Source organism: Nerophis lumbriciformis, linkage group LG35 (assembly GCF_033978685.3).
Source record: "Nerophis lumbriciformis linkage group LG35, RoL_Nlum_v2.1, whole genome shotgun sequence".
Taxonomy (NCBI): domain Eukaryota; kingdom Metazoa; phylum Chordata; class Actinopteri; order Syngnathiformes; family Syngnathidae; genus Nerophis; species Nerophis lumbriciformis.
The window spans coordinates 15,874,970-15,887,651 of NC_084582.2; the positions used below are offsets into that span (position 1 = coordinate 15,874,970).

Here is a 12,682-nt window from a genome sequence, read left to right on the forward strand (position 1 = left end):
TCGGTCCGAATCGCTCTCGCTGGTGGTGGCCATGATTGTAAACAATGTGCAGATGTGAGGAGCTCCACAACCTGTGACGTCACGCTACTCGTCTGCTACTTCCGGTACAGGCAAGGCTTTTTTATCAGCGACCAAAAGTTGCGAACTTTATCTTCGATGTTCTCTACTAAATCCTTTCAGCAAAAATATGGCAATATCGCGAAATGATCAAGTATGACACATAAAATGGACCTGCTATCCCCGTTTAAATAAGAAAATCGCATTTCAGTAGGCCTTTAAGCTGTTTCTCATTTAAACACACCATCAACAATCACCATGAATTTATCAGCAATAAATATCTGCCGTAGGGCTGGGTCAAATAATATATTTGATCGATTATAGATTATCTTTAATTTTTTTAGCAATATCGATTCTCAAAGCATTATGTCGTCAACATGACACTGCTGCATGGGGGAAGCAGTGTCATGTTGACGAGGGATCTATACAGAGTCCTGGTATTTTTGGTACCTAATTAGTTTGGTCCATGAGGACCATGAAGATTCTGGACTAATGATACTGCTGTCGGTATTTTTTGTTCCAACTGACCGATGTAATTATGACACGTTGTCACATTCAGTTCAGCTGCCGCTGCTACACATTCAAATCAACTTGGAATAATGACAAATAAAGAAGCAACACCACACAAGAATTTGTAAATAACAATATTTCCTCAACAGTTCCTCAAAGTCATGCACGCTGTGTCAGTTTGAAGTGAACGCACTTTACTCACGACGAGTCACGACCGTGTTTTATCAACCAATCTCCTAGCAATCCATTAATCCACAGGCCAATATTAATACACTGAAAAAAGCGAAAAGAGGTAATATAATAATCCATAAAGTTGCTTTGAAGCAAGATGGCAGGTCTCTGGTTGTCGTCTGACGTCACGCCATTGCGGCGCATTTGGGTGTCATTAAAACACATTTGGCGTAAATGTGTTTTTTGTAATTTTGTAAATTTGTTTCTTAAATACAAACTGGACGATCGAGCATTACACTTGATCACTGAGTCTTTTTATTTATTTAATACACACTACACTCTAGAGTTGTACGGTATACTGGTATTAGTATAGTATAGTAAATAATGTAAATAATTCAATGTATGCACCGTGATGATTATCTTGTGTGATGACTGTATTATGATGATAGTATATATGATAGTATATATCTGTATCATGAATCAATTTAAGTGGACCCCGACTTAAACAAGTTGAAAAACTTATTCGGGTGTTACCATTTAGTGGTCAATTGTACGGAATATGTACTTCACTATGCAACCTACTAATAAAAGTGTCAATCAATCAATCAAAAACCCCGATACTAATGAATCATATTCAGTACTATACCGCCTCTGAAAAGTACCCACATTTGTGGTATCATCCAAAACTAATGTAAAGTATCAAACAACAGAAGATTAAGTGATGATGACAGTCAAGCTTTACCATTGGCCTGTGGAGAACTGGGACAACAGAGACTCTTTCCAGGAGGACTTTGAGTTGGATGCGCACACGCGGTACCGTGAGTACGCATGCAGCTGCGGCTTCCAAACATTTGATCGCTTGCCCGTACGTGCGTGCCGCTATGTGCGTGTCACGTACGTAACTTTGGGGACTTTGGGGAAATATATGTGCTGTATGAACTTTGGGGAGGTGAACGGTACTTTGGGCTGTGGGATTGAGTGTGTTGTGCAGGTGTTTGAGTTGTATTGGCGGGTTATATGGACGGGAGGGGGGAGGTGTTTGTTATGCGGGATTAATTTGTGGCATATTAAATATAAGCCTGGTTGTGTTGTGGCTAATAGAGTATATATATGTCTTGTGTTTATTTACTGTTTTAGTCATACCCACATTTGTGGTATCATCCAAAACTAATGTAAAGTATCAAACAACAGAAGATTAAGTGATTATTACATTTGAACAGAAGTGTAGATAGAACATGTTAAAAGATAATTAACAGTAAATGAACAAGTAGATTAATAATTCATTTTCTACCACTTGTCCTCAATAATTTTGACAAAATAATAGAATGGAAAATGACACAATATGTTACTGCATACATCAACAGCTAAATTAGGAGCCTTTGCTTACTTACTAATAAAAGACAAGTTGTCTTCTATGTTCACTATTTTATTTAAGGACAAACTAACAAGAAACATATGTTTAATGTACTTTAATATTTTTTTTGTTAATATAAAGCCAATAATGCAATTTTTTGTGCTCCCCTTTATTTAGAAAAGTACCGAAAAGTATCGAAATAATAAGTGCAAAAATATTGGTATCGGGACAACACTACTACACACACATACATTGGGAGCTGTTAATACTCAATGTGGCTTCCGGTACGTCACTCACATTCGTCTGTATGCAACATAAACACAAATAACGATTCCTATTGTTACAAAATGCACACCCACATAACATGCTAATTGATTGTATTGATTTATATGATATATTTGATATGATATATCATGGAAAAGGTATGTGTTTTGCACATGCATGCCATTACATAAATATTATTTGCAGCAGAGATGGATCAGTGTGCTCTTCACAAAAAGATTATATAACTGCATTTCACCTCACAATGCACACATAGTTAACTTGTTTAAGACAAAAAAAAAAACAGGTGTTGATAAAAGACTACCGTATTTTTCGGAGTCTAATTCGCACCGAAGTATAAGTCGCACCTGCCGAAAATGCATAACAAAGAAGGAAACAGCATATATAAGTCGCACTGGAGTATAAATTGCATTTTTGGGGGGGAATTTATTTGATAAAACCCAACACCAAGAATAGACATTTGAAAGGCAATTTAAAATAAATAAAGAATAGTGAACAACAGGCTGAATAAGTGTACGTTATATGACGCATAAATAACCAACTGAGAACGTGCCTGGTATGTTAACGTAACATATTATGGTAAGAGTCATTCAAATAACTATAACATATAGAACATGCTATACGTTTACCAAACAATCTGTCACTCCTAATCGCTAAATCCCATGAAATCTTATACGTCGAGTCTCTTACGTGAATGAACTAAATAATATTATTTGATATTTTACGGTAATGTGTTAATAATTTCCCACATAAGTCGCTCCTGAGTATAAGTCGCACCCCCGGCCAAACTATGAAAAAAACTGCGACTTATAGTCCGAAAAATACGGTACTCTGCTCTTAGATGTTACTGTACATTATGTTGGAGGGGTTATGGTTCAATTTGTGCTAAAATAAATGCTAATTAAAATGCTTTTTTCCCACACCGTTATTTCCTCAACTTATACATAGTACCAATAAGAATGCCAATAAATACTGGTATTGACAAGGAATATCGATAATTGTATCGTACCAACAAAGTCTTAACGATATACATCCCACAAGTTGAAAAACTTATTCGGGTGTAACCTTTTAGTGGTCAATTGTACGGAATATGTACTGTACTGTGCAATCTACTAATTGCTAATTGCAATCTGCAAAACCAGAGAAAGCGGGGGACTCCCATTGCATTGGGAATCGTTTCGCCGTGGGCCACAAAGATACAAATAGTAAGCGAAACCATTGCAACTTTAGTTGGCATAGATTTATGGGGTCATACTACCGTACTACATTATGATCATGCAACGTAAACGTCTGACTGAAACTATTATTTTTAGAGATTATATTTGTAACTGAGAGTCTTGTAAGATCACCGCTGACGAAAGGACGGCAGCTGTACTTGAGAGGTCCATTTGTTTGCATAATACTCATTTTACACACGGAGCAGTGTCAAATGCGCTAGAACAGTGTTTTTCAACCTTTTTTGAGCCAAGGCACATTTTTTTCATTGAAAAAATCCTAAGGCACACCTCAAGCAGAAATCATTAAAAAACGAAAATCAGTAGCCGATATTTTACAATAAAAAGTTGTTCTCGCAATTGTTGGATATGAATTTAAACCATAACCAAGCATGCATCACTATAGCTCTTGTCTCAAAGTAGGTGTACTGTCACATCACGCCGTGACTTATTTTGAGTTGTTTTGTGTTTTTCTGTGGGTAGTGTTTTAGTCCTTCTCTTGCGCTCCTATTTTTGTGTTTTTTCCTGTTTTTTTGAAGTTTCATGTCTTCCTTGAGCGCTATTCTCCACACCTGCTTAGTTTTCGCAATCCAGACTATTTAAGTTGTGCGGACGCTTTCCTTCTTTGTGGGGACATTGTTGATTGTCATGTCATGTACGGATGTACTTTGTGGACGCCGTCTCTGCTCCACACACTGTAAGTCTTTGCTGTCGTCCAGCATTTTGTGTTTTGTTTACTTTGCAGCCAGTTCAGTTTAAGTTTCGTTTTGCGTAGCCATGCCTAAGCTTCAATGTCTTTTCTTTTTGGTTGAAGCATAAGATATCTTATTACCTGCACGCTGCTTCCCGCTGTCGTCTGCATATTGTGATCACGACACGACGTGTTCCCGACATCTACAAAGCAATTAGCTACCTGCTGCCACCTACTGATATGGAAGAGTATAACGTGGTTACTCTGCCGAGCTCTAGACAGTACAGACACTCAACAACGGATTATAATTACTTGTTTGCAAAATATTTTTTTAACCCAATTAGGTGAAATTACATAATCTCCCACGGCACACCAGACTGTATTTCACGGCACACTAGTGTGCCGCGGCACAGTGGTTGAAAAACACTGCGCTAGAAAAGCCAAGTGCACACTTCCGGCTTCGCAATAAAATTGGTGTGTGTTATGAATCCCGTCCGTCTACACTAACAAAGTAAGAGTCACATTAGAATAGCTTATATATTTGCTGTTATTATTTTGCACCTGAAGAAACAGTACCTTAGTGCAATTTGCAGTAAATAGCTCCTTTTTGAACCAGTAGAGATTCCTGTGGGTTGCAAAGTAGCGTTCCTCAAAGAGAGAAAATGGACTTAAAATGCTATGGGGGGAAACAAAACAAATACAGAGAAAATCCACAATGCTTGGTTGGTTTACATAGGATGAGTTACGATTGGTTAAAGTTGGGGCAAAATATTCCAGCAGGCCAATCAGAGGCAAGATTTGGCAGGTCATCAAAACCAGGGAGCAAAATAAGCCGTCAGGAGAGAGGGTCTCTCCTGGGACGAGATCATGAGAGTATTTACAGTGTAAACTCAACCAGAATGTAAAAAGAGTCCATCCACTTTAAAATAAAACTTAGCAATCCATAAACGCAGTAGTTTGATGCACGGTTTACTGCTTTGTTTATAAAAGTATGTTTCTTCCATATACCGACACTTTTGTTTATTTATTTTTTAACATTTTATAGCCGTTCTCTTTTGCTTTAGCTAACATGCCAGTGCACAGCTCTGTGAGCAAACCAATCAGGGAGGAGGGAGGCGATGGGAAAGTGTCAAAACCGATTATCCCATGCTGCTTACATACTGGTAAAAAAGTTGCATAGGATTACAGTCTAAGCACATACGTTCACTTTTATTGAGTTCCATTCATGTAAAGATGGAGCTTGTTCATTTTTGTTTTGCGAGACAAATGTTTTGCACTTTTCCTTTGGCCAGGTTATTGACATTTTGCCATTGTGGAATCTGTTAAAACATTAATTTATTCTGTACTGAAAAGTCTCCCTTCCCAGTGGCGGGCCGCGCATTTCACACCTACGCCATAAGTAATGTCCTACTTCCAGGGGCGCCGAAAAGGGGGGGTAAAGGAGACGGATTCTAGAGGGCCCATGATGGAGGGGGGCCCAGAGAGGCCCCTAATGATGATGAAAATATAATACAGAAAAAATAATGACACTGTGTTGGGGGCCCTGTAAAGATTATTTTCATGGGGCCCAAAATCCCTAGCGGCGCCCCTGCCTACTTCGTCTGACTTTAAAAAGAAAACCTCTTATAATACAAACCCTGTTTCCATATGAGTTGGGAAATTGTGTTAGATGTAAATATAAACAAATCCTTTTCAACCCATATTCAATTGAATGCACTACAAAGACAAGATATTTGAGGTTCAAACTCATAAACTTTATTTTTTTTTTGCAAATAATAATTAACTTAGAATTTCATGGCTGCAACATGTGCCAAAGTAGTTGGGAAAGGGCATGTTCACCACTGTGTTACATGGCCTTTCCTTTTAACAACACTCAGTAAACGTTTGGGAACTGAGGAAACACATTTTTTAAGCTTCTCAGGTGGAATTCTTTCCCATTCTTGCTTGATGTACAGCTTAAGTTGTTCAACAGTCCGGGGGTCTCTGTTGTGGTATTTTAGGCTTCATAATGCGCCACACATTTTCAATGGGAGACAGGTCTGGACTACAGGCAGGCCAGTCTAGTACCCACACTCTTTTACTATGAAGCCACGTTGATGTAACACGTGGCTTGGCATTGTCTTGCTGAAATAAGCAGGGGCGTCCATGGTAGCGTTGCTTGGATGGCAACATATGTTGCTCCAAAACCTGTATGTACCTTTCAGCATTAATGGCGCCTTCACAGATGTGTAAGTTACCCATGTCTTGGGCACTAATACACCCCCATACCATCACAGATGCTGGCTTTTCAACTTGGCGCCTATAACAATCCGGATGGTTCTTTTCCTCTTTGGTCCGGAGGACACGACGTCCACAGTTTCCAAAAACAATTTGAAATGTGGACTCGTCAGACCACAGAACACTTTTCCACTTTGTATCAGTCCATCTTAGATGAGCTCAGGCCCAGCGAAGCCGACGGTGTTTCTGGGTGTTGTTGATAAACGGTTGTCGCCTTGCATAGGAGAGTTTTAACTTGCACTTACAGCTGTAGCGACCAATTGTAGTTACTGACAGTGGGTTTCTGAAGTGTTCCTGAGCCCATGTGGTGATATCCTTTACACACTGATGTCACTTGTTGATGCAGTACAGCCTGAGGGATCGAAGGTCACGGGCTTAGCTGCTTACGTGCAGTGATTTCTCCAGATTCTCTGAACCCTTTGATGATATTACGGACCGTAGATGGTGAAATCCCTAAATTTCTTGCAATAGCTGGTTGAGAAAGGTTTTTCTTAAACTGTTCAACAATTTGCTCACGCATTTGTTGACAAAGTGGTGACCCTCGCCTCATCCTTGTTTGTGAATGACTGAGCATTTCATGGAATCTACTTTTATACCCAATCATGGCACCCACCTGTTCCCAATTTGCCTGTTCACCTGTGGGATGTTCCAAATAAGTGTTTGATGAGCATTACTCAACTTTATCAGTATTTATTGCCACCTTTCCCAACTTGTTTGTCACGTGTTGCTGGCATCAAATTCTAAAGTTAATGATTCCATCCATCCATCCATTTTCTACCGCTTATTCCCTTTGGGGTCGCGGGGGGCGCTGGAGCCTATCTCAGCTACAATCGGGCGGAAGGCGGGGTAATGATTATTTGCAAAAAAAAAAAGTTTATCAGTTTGAACATCAAATATCTTGTCTTTATAGCATATTCAACTGAATATGGGTTGAAAATGATTTTTAAATCATTATATTCCGTTTATATTTACATCTAACACAATTTCCCAACTCATATGGAAACGGGGTTTGTAGATATCAGATTTCTCTGCGAGCCGGGTATGGCTCTGGTGTGACATTTCCTGCTCTCGCAACTCACAACTTGTGATTGGATACTCTCTTGTGAGGTATGGGTCATCATTTGAAAAGCTCTGATTGGTTGATCCTAAAAGCTAGATAAAAAAATGTGCATTCAGATGATAATGGACAAAGAATGGACCCTCAAATCGATAAACTTAATCATAGAATATAATCTTATGAAGACTGTGTGATTGTAAATAATATTTCACATAAAAGAAAATATCTGTTAAATGAATAGTAAGCTATACTTTAAAGTTATCCTACAAAATGTGTGAAAACCTATGCCCACTTGCACAGTAGTCACATAGTAATAGCTTTATTTCTTCCCTCATATTAATTGTCGTGCCAATAATTTTTGCACTTTCAACATTTCAACTTAATTTGGTATTTACGAGGGTAAAATGGCTCAGCTTTATCACAATGTCTGTGATTGCTGACTTTCATATAAGAAGCAGTGTTGGTTGGCTTTCATTTTGGGTGGCAATGCATTGTGGGTTGGAGAAGTAAGGACTAGGATTCTTTTGGAATAGCGTTTATCTTTACTAGGATCTACTCTTTGCTTTTAGGGGGAATTCTTAAGCAACACAGCCTCAGATGTTTTAGTCTGATTTTACTTGGTTCACTCTGGCATTTGCTACACCAATTAAACGTAGAGATTCTTCTACAAAACCCATAAAATCATAAATGAAAACAGAATACAATGATTTGCAAATCCTTGTCAACTTATATTAAATTGAATAGACTGCAAAGACAATATATTTAATGTTCGAACTGAGACACTGAGTTTTTTTGGACAAATAATCATCAACTTAAAATTTAATTGCAGCAACACATAACAAAAAAGTTGGTAAAGGGGCATTTTATCACTGTGTTACATGGCCTTTTCTTTTAACAACACTCAGTAAACGTTTGGGAACTGAGGAGACCAATTTTTTAAAGCTTTTCAGGTGGAATTATTTCCCATTCTTGCTTGATGTACAGCTTAAGTTGTTCAACAGCCCAGGGTATTTTACGCTTCATAATGCGCCACACATGTTCAATGGGAGACAGGTCTGGGGCCGTATTTATCAAGCGTCTTAGAATTACTCCTAAGAAGTCTGCTAAGAGTTGACTTATGAGTAAAGAAATTCTTCACTGAAAGCTGCACTTAAAAGTTAGTTATCAAGCGTCTTACTCACACTTTCAGCGAAGTGTAGGACTGAATCTTAAGTGTCACACTCAGAGCTGAATTACGACGTTACTATGTGCCGTAAACGGAATTTTAGGTGACGTCATTTCTGTGTCCATAGAAATGACCAATCACGGAAGAGAATCTCTTGTCTAAGAATAAAGAAATATCTTAGAAATATTTAAGTGGACAATGGGAGTGTATGTTTTGACAATAAACTACAAAATAATACAAAACAAACAAACAATATTGGCAATGAATCAAAAATAAATGTTTCCTTTTCTTTCCAATTCATTTTTCCAGTGGCGAGATATCGAAGCATTGTGATGACTTTTAGTTCTGCTGTGAAAGCTCTGCTGCGTCATGTTGCTGATGAGATGACGCCCCTTATTAAATCTGTGACAAAAATAATACCCGCTTTGTCTAAACGATAGCATTTGATCAGCTGCTCGTCATCAAACAAAGCCAGGACATCCTTCCGCTCCCTGAACGTTCGCGCACATCTCTCTCGCCTCAGTGCCATTCCCCGCCGGCAACTCCTAACCACTTAGGACACCTCTGAAGGTCTCTTAAATATATATAGACTGCAGGCGGTCCAGGAAAGTACCCACACTCTTTTTTACGAAGCCACGCTGTTGTAACACTTGCTGAATGTGGCTTGGCATTGTCTTACTAAAATAAGCAGGGGCGTCCATGAAAAAGACGGCGCTTAGATGGCAGCATATGTTGTTCCAAAACCTGTATGTACCTTTCAGCATTAATGGTGCCTTCACAGATGTGTAAGTTACCCATGCCTTGGGCATTAATGCACCCCCATACCATCACAGATGCTGGCTTTTGAACTTTGCGTCGATAACAGTCTGGATGGTTCGCTTCCCCTTTGGTCTGGATGACATAATGTCAAATATTTCCAAAAACAATTTGAAATGTAGACTCGTCAGACCACAGAACACTTTTCCACTTTGCATCAGTCCATCTTAGATGATCTCGGGCCCAGAGAAGCTGGCGGAGTTTCTGGATGTTGTTGATAAATGGCTTTCGCTTTGCATAGTAGAGCTTTAACTTGCACTTACAGATGTAGCGACAAACTGTATTTAGTGACAGTGGTTTTCTGAAGTGTTCCTGAGCCCATGTGGTGATATCCTTTAGAAATTTATGTCGGTTTTTGATACAGTGCCGTCTGAGGGATCGAAGGTCACGGTCATTTAATGTTGGTTTCCGGCCATGCCGCTTACGTGGAGTGATTTCTCCAGATTCTCTGAACCTTTTGATGATATTATGGACCGTAGATGTTGAAACCCCTAAATTTCTTGCAATTGCACTTTGAGAAACGTTGTTCTTAAACTGTTTGACTATTTGCTCACGCAGTTGTGGACAAAGGGGTGTACCTCGCCCCATCCTTTCTTGTGAAACACTGAGCATTTTTTGGGAAGCTGTTTTTATACTCAATCATGGCACCCACCTGTTCCCAATTAGCCTGCACACCTGTGGGATGTTCCAAATACGTGTTTGATGAACATTCCTCAACTGTATCAGTATTTATTGCCACCTTTCCCAACTTCTTTGTCTTTATAGTGACATGCAAAATCGAGTTTCAAATAATAATAATAGTAATTAAAAAATATCAATGGCATATCAAATACAATTTAAATAAAAATGGAATACCTTTCTATTTGCAGCCTTCCGAGGTAAATATCAACATTAACTTTTTCCACAGGCTAATACATTTGAAAATAAAATAACAATGAATAAACCAACCATTCAGGACTTCAAACTGCTCAGTTTGCAACACACTGATCTAATCTGATGTGCCCAAGCCAGATACCTGCCATCTTTTCTTGGATGCTAGTTCATTAATGTCGGGGCTCAGGCTTTGAGCTGAGGCAACCTTCATTATCGAACGAAGGTGTTCATCAGTCATTATATCTCGTAGTCCACCCAGACCACAGTCTTGGGGGCGTGCCTTAACGTCCTCTACGAGCTGTCGTCACGTCCGCTTTTCATCCATTCTAACAACGTGCCGACCCAGTCACAAGAAATGTGCGGCTTCTGTACGCACACACACGGCAATGCAACACACACTTGATCATCAGCGATACACTTTACACTGAGGGTGGCCGTATAAAAAACTTTAACACTGTTAGAAATACACGCCACACTGTGAATCCACACCAAACAAGAATGACAAACATATTTCGGGAGAACATCCGCACCGTAACACAACATAAACACAACAGAACAAATACCCAGAACCCTTTGCAGTACTAACTCTTCCGAGATGACACAAAATACACCCCCCCACACACAGACACACACGCCTTGTAGCGTCCCGGAAGAGTTAGTGTTGCAAAGGATTCTGGGTATTTGTTCTGTTGTGTTTATGTTGTGTTACGGTGCGGATGTTCTCCCGAAATGTGTTTGTCATTCTTGTTTGGTGTGGGTTCACAGTGTGGCGTATATTTCTAACAGTGTTAAAGTTGTTTATACGGCCACCCTCAGTGTAACCTGTATGCGTTGCATTCACTTGTGTGCGCGTGCAGAAGCCGCACATATTATGTGACTGGGCCAGCACTCGTTGGACTGGATGGAAAGCGGACGTGACGATTTTCGGGAGGGGCACTGAAATTTGGGAGTCTCCCGGGAGGGTTGGCAAGTATGAGACACGGCCAAATTTGGCCCGCGGGCCAGAGTTTGACACCTATGCTGTACATTGTGTCAATGAAGTCATCAACATGTTTTTGCTTGGTTGAGTTTAACAAATCAATGTTAAACTCACCACAGATAAATATGGTTTTATGGTTCACAGAGGAAAATAGTTCACCCATCCACTCATTGAAAGTTTCTATGCTTGAACCAGGTGCCCGGTATACACAGCTCATGAAGATATTTGTCTTTTTGTCATTTAGGATTTCCACTGTTTAACATTCAAATAATCCATCAACTGCTATGGTCATGTTTGTTAAAACTTTAAATGTAACAGATTTATGAATGCGACCCCTCCTCCTATTTTATTTATTCTGTTTATGTATCTTAATTTATAGTCATTCAGACTAAAATCAATACCTTTATCATTGTTGAACCAGGTTTCAGTAATTGCAATAATGGTAAATGGATGACTAAATTCTTTCAAGTAATCCTGTACATGCTTCGACTATTGAAATGTATTATTGACTATCTTCTGATTTTACAGTGCTTTCATATTGTTCACAGGTAAAATAATTACAGTTTTTTACAATCGCAGAGAAAAAATTATTATCAGGGTCTATCTCCATATCAGTCTCTGTTGTGGCATGCTTTTGATACTCACACATGTCCAGTTCTTTTTGTTGATGTTGTAGGATCTTCTGTAACATGTCCATATCAATACTTGGTGTGGTCTGTGTTCTTGATGTGGGTAGCATTCAGATGATGTAGAAGTCCCAAAGCTACATTGATACCAAGTACTGCATCAATGTCAATACTTATCAAGATCTTCTATTTTTGTCACCACCAAGACTTTTGCTTCCTCCGGCGTCCCATTTAGTTTGATGAAGATCTTACAGTTCGTTACCCAGGTTTGTAGTGATGGGATCGGCAGTTCTTTTGAACTGAATCACTAGAATCAGTTCCTTAAATTGAGTCGTTCAAAAAATTTGTTCACCGAATCCCCCCCCACCCCCCCCCCAAAAAAAAAATTGGAGGGGGGCGGGGGGGGGGGGGGGGGGGGGGGGGGCGTGCGTAGTACAGTACAGTGCAGACATTCGCGGCAGAAGCAGCAAATAGGGTGAACGCGAGTCCCTACACAGCTCTGTGCATGCAGTACACCAGGCAGTGAGTGACTGACACAGTACCACAGTCAGCACAGTTCAGTACGTGAACCTGAATCACTTCTGCAGCAGCAGTTCTGTGTGCAGGTCGG

At 39.6% G+C, this 12,682-nt stretch overlaps 1 protein-coding gene across 1 annotated transcript in view; it reads left to right on the forward strand.

Moving 5' to 3' along the window:
• The window catches only part of polr1d (RNA polymerase I and III subunit D), a 50,573-nt gene that overhangs the window by 34,123 nt on the left and 3,768 nt on the right, over positions 1 to 12,682 (forward strand). The window lies entirely within an intron of this gene.